We start from the raw sequence: 5,683 nt of genomic DNA on the forward strand, positions 1-5,683 counted from the left end.
TGTCCCAAAGGAAAATGCTGGGCCAGTTCCACCCTCCTGACGTGCAGCTGCCTGTCTTCCATCGTGGGACAGGAATTAATTTTCCCTTGTTTGGGTACTTGGTGAGCAGTGCTGATTTCCTGAAGATGTGAGACACACCCCCCACACCTCATGCTGTAAAATCCCAATTCTTCCCCTATCCCTATTTTCTGTTCTCTCCTCCTCCATCTCCCCTGGGGTGCCTGTGGTGCCCTGCTCCCTCCCACTGCAGGTTTGGGGTGGCAGAACTGACACCCTGAGCCCTGACAAAGCCTCTCTGCCCTCCCAGGCCCAGCTTTCTCTGTCTGAAAGGAAGCATGAGGTAATCCTGGATTTTTTTTTTTCCCATTCTTCCTTCCACTTGGTCTGAAAGGGATCAGCTGGCACTGACCCAGCAGGAGGGTGAGGAGAGGGAGGCAGCATGATGGTGTCATCCCCCTTCTCTGTGGGGTCACACTGGGAGTTGTCTGCATTCCCTACACTTGAAATCCACACCCACGCCAGCTCTGCACTGCTTTTCCAAGTGATGCTGTGGAAATGGGACAACTTGTGGCATGAGCTCAGTGCCACCAAGGAGCTTTTCCTCCTCCTGCTGCAGATCCTGTGCCAGCCCCGTGTTCCCTGGCCTGCCTTTCCTGGAGGGAATGTCGTGCTTCAAGTTCTGCAGCCCAGTTCTGCTGGTAAGTTCCTTGGCAGCTGATTCTTTTTGAGAACAAACCCTGGCTGGGGAACACTGAACTCCCCAAGTTCAGGCATGAGCTCCTAATCTGGAAGTGGCTCTGCTTTAGTGCTGGTGGTTAATCCAGGCTGGAGGGCTCTGTTACAGCTCCCCAGTGCTGTCCTCTGAATGTCTGGCATCTTCCATTTCCCCTCTTTCATGTATTTGTATACACCAATGCCTTCCCCTCATCCCATGCCTTGATTTTGTGGTGCTGCAGGCCCGTTGGAGTGTTCAGGACTTGGCAAGGGAGGAGTAAAACACAACAAGTGCAGTAACTCCTGCTGTATGTTTGGCTTGGAGGAGCACAAATGTGGTTTCTCAAGAGGCAGCGTTGCTGAATCCCAACCACAGGCACCTCCCAAGTGCTGGATTGGGAGCCTCCCTCTCCTTCCAAGGAAGCTGGAGGTGTGAAGGATCACTGCAGGGCTGAGCTCCTTTGCTGTAACCCCTGGCCAAGGAGTGAGGAGTTCCCTGGGACTTGGCAGAGATGTTCTGGGCAGGTGGGTTCCTCCTCCCAGCTCAGTGATGGATAAAGTGATTTTGCCATCTGCTGGGGGTCACGTCCTGACTGTCACGGCCTTTATGGGCTGTTCATGTGGAACAGGGTAAGAGCTGGCCCTGGAGGTGTTGGCTCAGGAGCTGAGGCCGTGCAGGGGTGAATTATTCCCTTTCTGACAGGACAGACACGTCCCACACTGGTTTGGGGACATCATCTGCGCTGGGTCATGGTCTCTGCTCTCAGGGATGTCTCTGCTCCACCAGAGAGGCCACAGCATTCCTGCACAGCATTCCTGCTTCTTCCTACCTGGCTTGTTCCTAAGACCCACAAGGCTTTTGCTTCCAGACAGGAAGGAAGGTGGCTCTCCATTCTTAGAGCCACAAATATGAGCCTGAAATCACTTCCCAGTGTGAGCCCAGCCCTGGCAGCAGCCGGAGCCTTTCCCTGGGGTAAGGATGGGATGTGACAGCTTCAGGCTCTGCCATTCCCTCTGCCTTTCTACCCACCTTGCTCCGTGATCCAAGGGCTACATTTCCCAATTCCCAAGACTTCGGGAGGCACCTGAACAGGAAGAATGTTGGGCTGTCCACGCTGTGTCTCTGCATCATCCCAGCGCCTTGCCTGGAGGAGGGTGAGCAAACTGTGGGCTGTGTGTTCTGCTCATCCCGATTCCCAGCAGGAACGTGCTTTTTTCCTCCTCTTCTCAGTGGAGGAGGTTAATTAATGGCTAATTAAAGCCTTCTGAGCTCCCTCTGTAGTTCCTTGGAGCTGTCACTCCTTTCCTTGCCCACTGCCATGTTCTTGTTGTCATTAAACCTCTGTGGGTGATGGGCTCTGTTCCTGGCTCCTGGTTTAATGTCACCTTGTCCCTTCAGGGCCCCCGTGGGCTTCATCCCGTGGGCTTCATCCCGTGGGATTCTCCCCGAGCAGCCGCTGCCGGGCGGGGCTGGGCCGCGCCGTGTCCGCCAGGGGGCGCCTGGAGACCGGACACGGACACTCGTGGGACCGGGATCGAACGGACACGGACATGGACACGGACATGGATATGGACACTCGTGGGACCGGGATCGAATGGACACGGACATGGATATGGACACTCGTGGGACCGGGATCGAATGGACACGGACATGGATATGGACACTCGTGGGACCGGGACTGAATGGACATGGACATGGATATGGACACTCGTGGGACCAGGATCGAATGGACATGGACATGGACACGGACATGGATATGGACACTCGTGGGACCGGGATCGAATGGACACGGACATGGATATGGACACTCGTGGGACCGGGATCGAATGGACACGGACATGGACACGGACATGGATATGGACACTCGTGGGACCGGGATCGAATGGACACAGACATGGACACAGACATTTGTGGGATCAGGATCAAATGGACACTGAGACTTACGTGACCGGAATCCACATGGACACGGACACTCGTGGGACTGGGATCTGCACAGACGTGTGAAATGTTGTGCCCTGGCACCCTGAGGCTCTCGGGTCAGGCCACTTGCTGAAATCGGGACCCCTGGGGCATCCCTCAGGTGGGGTCAGGTGGCACCTTTGGGACTTGGCCCCTCCTTCCCTGCTCTCTCACCAATCTGCTGTCGCGCCTCCCACCCCTCCCCAGCAGATCCCAAATGAACCCATTCCCATCATCCCATCTCCCGTACCTGTGGGACAACCCCAAATTCCCTCCCCTCCCTCTCTCCCTCCCTTCTAGCCTTCAGTCTTGCCTCTCTTGGAAGCGTTTTCCTCCACGCCTGGCTTCTCCCTGGGGCTTTCTGTCACCTTGTCATCCCTCGCCTCACCTCCGGGAACCCAAATTATTCCCGCCCCGGGCCACACTGCCCACCCAGAGCTGCAGTCCCGGCTCTTCCCACGGAGCCTCAGTCCTGCCCTGTCCCTCAATCCTGGTTTCCATAAGCCCTGAGCCCTCAGAGCGAGTGTCCCCTTGTTCCCTGCTCCGGTGCCTGTATCCCACCCCCGCTCCCAGCCTGTCAGGAGTGGTTTTCCCGAGCTCCGTTACCTGCCTGGCTCGGCCCCTGCGTGTTCCTGCTAATTAAATACAAAGGACGAGAAGCTGGTGAGTGATGAGCTGGATGGATCCGCTCCATTTAGGAGTTCTTGGATAAATAACATGGAAATTTAATTTTCTGCCACTCTGGAAAAGACAGGCCTTGGATATTACTTGTGCACCTTTCCAAGCGTCTTGCTTGCTACAAAAGGGAAACTTGGCTTTGCTCGGGTCCCTTCCTGAAGTTTCCCACATGGATAACGTGCCTGTTTCATCCGTGACCACATCCTGGCCAGTGCTGGTTCTTTTAGGGAGAAGGTGCCAAATTATCCCTGTGCTGGGCTGTGCCTGACACGGGGGCAGCTGGAGAGGAACCTTCTCCTCTCCAAAACAAGCGGATACGGCGGCGATGGGAAAAAACACGGCTGGGAGCCAGGAAGCGGGAGCTGCGTCCCGACCCCCGCCGCGCTCCTCGCACAATTCCCTTCTCCCTCTTTGTTTTCTCTAATTGCACAGCGAGGCCTCCGGGCACAGCCTGTTTCTTCCTCCGCGCCGGCACAAAGCCCTGCGGAATGGGGCTGGGACGTGCTGACCCGGGAACAGGGAATGCGACCTTGGGAGAGGGATCCAGCCGGTTTGGGCTTCCCCGCGGAGCGATGCTCGGCCGTGCTGGGGACTCTGCTCTGTGGGGCTGGAAGTGCTGCTCCCCACCCCGGCTATTCCAGCTGGAGCATCCCCTGGGATGGATGGAGGCGCTGGGGCAGCACCACAAGCAGCCGGAGCGGGGTCCCCGCTGGGATCGCAGCGGATTTAACACTTCCCTTTAAGCCTTTGGGGCGGGATATCAGCTCCTCCCGCTGGGCACGATTCCCTCCTTTCCCCACCGCTTCCCTGCCTGCGGCGGGATTGCTTCCCATCGGAGAGGGCTTAGGGAGGCGAGGTGGAATTACAGCATTACAGACAAAGCCTTTAATATAATCTTCCCTGCGTGAACAGCGGTGCAGGGCGAATGTTCTGCTGGGCGGGCTGCAAATGAGGCACTGTACGGTGCAGGATGTACGAGGAATTGCTCCATCACCGCTCCTAATGGCTTAACCAACAGAATCCATATTCATAAATCAAGCCAGGAGCGGGAGCCGACCTCTGTTCAGCGGTGCAGCCAGGAATAAAGGCAGATTAGGAATTGCACAGAGCTGCTGCAGCTGCCACGGTTCGGCCTTGGCATTAAACGGAGCCCAAGGAGAGAAGATACAATCAAAGCTGTCTGGCGGCAGCTGAAGGATTAGCTGAGTCAACCAGCAAAGAGCTGAGCTCATTTATCGGGCTATTTTCAGGGCTGAAATGCACCCTGGATGGAATTTTACCCTCAATTACCGATCTCACACGTGGACAGAAGGGAATCATCAAAAATGGGCTTTTTCCGTGCGCTGGCTGTTCGGGTTTGGGCGCTGCAGGGTGTGGTGGAGCTCACTGGGGTGAGCTGACGAGGGCTGGGAAGTGGAGCCAGGGAGAGAGGGAGAAATGGATGGATCTGTTCTCTCTGGCCAAGGGAATTGTGGTGCAGGGAGTGTCACAAAGGTGGTGGCAGGAGGACCTGGTGGTCTCTCACCACCACACAGGGTTGTCACCAGCACTGGGTCAGACCAGACCTTGGCTTTTCTGTCCCCCAAGGACACAGGAGTCACCATTTTCCAGCCTGAAAATGACCAGTGACCCCTAAAATGTCACTGGAAAGTCCAGCACAAAGCCTGGCTCTGCCCCTTTGCAGCTGAGCTTTGGGTTATCACAGAATCCCACAATGGTTTGGGTTGGGAGAGACCCTAAAGCTCATCCCATTCCAGGCCCTGCCATGGACAGGGACAGCTCCCACTATCCCAGGTTGCTCCAACCCACCCTTAGACACTTCCAGGGATCCAGGGGCAGCCACAGCTGCTCTGGGCACCCTGTGCCAGGGCCTGCCCACCCTCCCAGGGAACAATTCCTTCCCAATATCCCCTCCATCCCTGCCCTCTGGCAGTGGGAAGCCATTCCTTGTCCTGTCCCTCCAGCCCTTGTCCCCAGTCCCTCTCCAGCTCTCTTGGAACCCCTTTAGGCACTGAAAAGGGGCTCTGACTTCTCCCTGCAGCTTTCTCTGCTAGCCAGGCAAAGGTGGATTCTGCAGCTTGAACCAAAACTGCCTCTGTTTCCCCCAAAGTCCGGCTCTTTCCCGGTGAGCTGGCAGCGGGAGGGAAGGGGCTCTGCAGGGCTGGCTGCTCTCCCAGCCCAGAGCGGGTGCAGGCAGCAGCTCCTTGTGACGGAGGGGCCAAAAATAGAAATTTCCCAGGAGCAGGGAGGAATAATACTTCTCCTGACACCCTGCAATAGCCTCGAGGCTGCCAGCGTGGTGATAAGCAGCTGTTCGCCTGTGCTCTGGAG

The 5,683-nt window shown here is 56.6% G+C and overlaps 1 long non-coding RNA gene across 1 annotated transcript; it reads left to right on the plus strand.

Annotated features, from left to right (window-relative positions):
- The first annotated feature begins 9 nt into the window (after positions 1–9).
- On the plus strand, positions 10–1,233 carry LOC138117115 (uncharacterized). The gene is made up of 3 exons (XR_011154522.1): positions 10–101; positions 392–698; positions 957–1,233. It is a non-coding gene; the product is annotated as an uncharacterized lncRNA (long non-coding RNA).
- Positions 1,234–5,683: the final 4,450 nt, after the last annotated feature.

The sequence above is a fragment of the Aphelocoma coerulescens genome, chromosome 11, assembly GCF_041296385.1.
Source record: "Aphelocoma coerulescens isolate FSJ_1873_10779 chromosome 11, UR_Acoe_1.0, whole genome shotgun sequence".
In the NCBI taxonomy this organism is placed as follows: domain Eukaryota; kingdom Metazoa; phylum Chordata; class Aves; order Passeriformes; family Corvidae; genus Aphelocoma; species Aphelocoma coerulescens.